General features: G+C 39.9%; 1 pseudogene; it reads left to right on the top strand.

Moving 5' to 3' along the window:
* The first annotated feature begins 492 nt into the window (after positions 1-492).
* On the top strand, positions 493-1,940 carry LOC131867204 (xyloglucan endotransglucosylase protein 1-like; annotated as a pseudogene).
* Positions 1,941-2,399: the final 459 nt, after the last annotated feature.

The following is a 2,399-nucleotide window of genomic DNA, read 5'->3' as shown; positions in this document are numbered from 1 at the left end:
CTATGTAAAATGTATTATATGCATAGGATGTGTAACATGTATTGTATGCATAGGATCCTATGATGCACGGCATGCAGTTATATGTATATTCAACATGTATTGTATACATAAGATGTGTAACATGTATTGTATGCATAAGATGTCGGTGCATCGTAGGAACTGGATAAACATTGCCCACACGAACATCTCATTACATCAGGAGGGCAACATCCAAGACAATCATTTTGACTAGGCTTTCCAAATTATGAAATACACCTATTTTATATTGCACACAGCTAAGCCAGCCGTATGCAATGCGAGAAACACGCTCTTCTTCTTGCTAGAATTCCGCGTGGAGCGAAACTCGAGTACCATAAAATATAAATACAAAGCGCGCTCCAAATCATCCACTTCAACAACTCTCTGTGAAATTTCTCGCTACTTTCCATTGTTACCTGACCCTGTCTATATATAAATCTCATTTGAATTTCCTTATCACCATTCAACATTTCCATACCTCCATCACTATTACAACTACTACGTTTTCTACTCTTGTCCTGATATTCCAATGGATCTGTTACCATGTTTCCTCCTGGTAAGCCTTGTACTCTCCTCCTCCCACCTTGTTTCTGCAAATTTTTATAACGACTTTGACATCACATGGGGAAATGATCGTGCTAAGATACTCGACAATGGCCAACGCTTGCAGCTCACTCTCGATCAGTCCTCAGGTATATCATCTCATTTGCTTGCTAAGATATTCATCTCTTTTTCTTACTCCATATATATGATTTTAACAGTATGCCGATTCCTGAACCCCTCCTCTGCTGTACTAAAACAGGCTCAGGTTTCCAATCTAAGAATGAATATCTCTTTGGAAAAATCGATATGCAAATCAAGTTGGTGGCTGGTAACTCGGCCGGCACTGTCACTGCTTACTATGTGAGTTTCTCTCTTACTCTTCCATACATATTTCTATTGTAGTCCCCAAATCAGTAGTGGGCAGCAGCAGGGAATTGAGTATTTATTGTCTATGAGTACGGTGTCATAAAATGTTCATGGTCTGGTGCAGCTGTCCTCACAAGGGGATAAACACGACGAAATAGACTTCGAGTTCCTGTGAAATCTATCTAGAGATCCCTATGTTATGCACACCAATGTTTTCTCACAAGGCAAAGGCAACCGTGAGCAGCAATTCTACCTCTGGTTCGACCCCACGGCAGACTTCCACACTTACTCCCTGCTCTGGAATCCCCAACAAATTATGTAAGTTAATATTGTCCCTGCAACTTCAAATCAGCTACTGAATGTCCTCTTTTGCCTTGCCCTCCAGTTTTAACATCATTATTGTAGTTTAATGTGTATTTCTGATTCCCTGCTGGTTTTCTGTGGATGGAACTCCGGTGAGAGTGTTCAAGAACAGCGAGGATTTGGGCGTTGCATATCCGAAGAATCAAGCGATGAGAATATATTCAAGCCTGTGGAACGCAGATGATTGGGCAACCAGAGGCGGTGCAGTGAAGATCGACTGGACCAAATCCCCTTTTGTTGCCTCCTATGGAAATTTCAAAGCAGAGTCATGCTCCGCCTCTTCTGATTGCTCTGTGAATTCATGGTACGCTGCAGAGGCGTTGGAGGCGAGCGAGCAGGAGAAACTTGAATGGGTGCGGAAGAACTACATGATTTATGATTACTGTTCGGACAGTAAAAGGTTTCCACAGGGCTTTCCTGCTGAATGCACTCGCCAGGCATCCAACTGATTTCAAAGAAGCAACCTACATAAATTCTTTTATTCCTCCATTTTTTGTACCGATTTACAAGCCCAAGAGGCTATACTTTAAACGATTGCGATCCCACCCAATTAATTATATATTTTAGAAAGACATTACATCCAACTGTTAGCATTTAAGGAGCTTCAATTTCTTCCGACTGAGGACCGCCTCCTGTGAAATTCTCTAATACCAAAATTAATACATAATAATTCAATAATCAAACTAGCAAAATTAAATGGGATGGAAAAATTATGCTAGACAAGACCAATCTCTTAATACACACAATTTGCTTCAATATAACTAGCGGTTGCACCTGGGTAAGGTGCAATGTGTACGGCCGATAGGAGTTTATATCAAGTCTATGTTGTTAAGATAGATCTCTCCTAACTAGGGTATTGATGGATTTGGAAGTCAACGCTAATTCCAATACCTTACCTTCTGCCATACTTTGTAAAGAATCCTCAAAGTCAAAGTTTTTGTATTTCAGCTAGATTAATGTTTGAGTTTAGAAAATAAAGATAAATTGTAAGGGTCATTTTGAGTCAGAACCAAGGGGCCTACAAATATCAAAGCTAAATTCTTTTTATTCAATTCATGTGGTCACTTTCTTGAGCTTCTTACCTTTAGTAGAATTGTAGAATTATTGGT

The sequence above is a fragment of the Cryptomeria japonica genome, unplaced genomic scaffold, assembly GCF_030272615.1.
Source record: "Cryptomeria japonica unplaced genomic scaffold, Sugi_1.0 HiC_scaffold_165, whole genome shotgun sequence".
Lineage (NCBI taxonomy): Eukaryota > Viridiplantae > Streptophyta > Pinopsida > Cupressales > Cupressaceae > Cryptomeria > Cryptomeria japonica.
The sequence above is the reverse complement of the archived record's forward strand: the minus strand, read 5'-3'. Positions and strand labels throughout refer to the sequence as shown.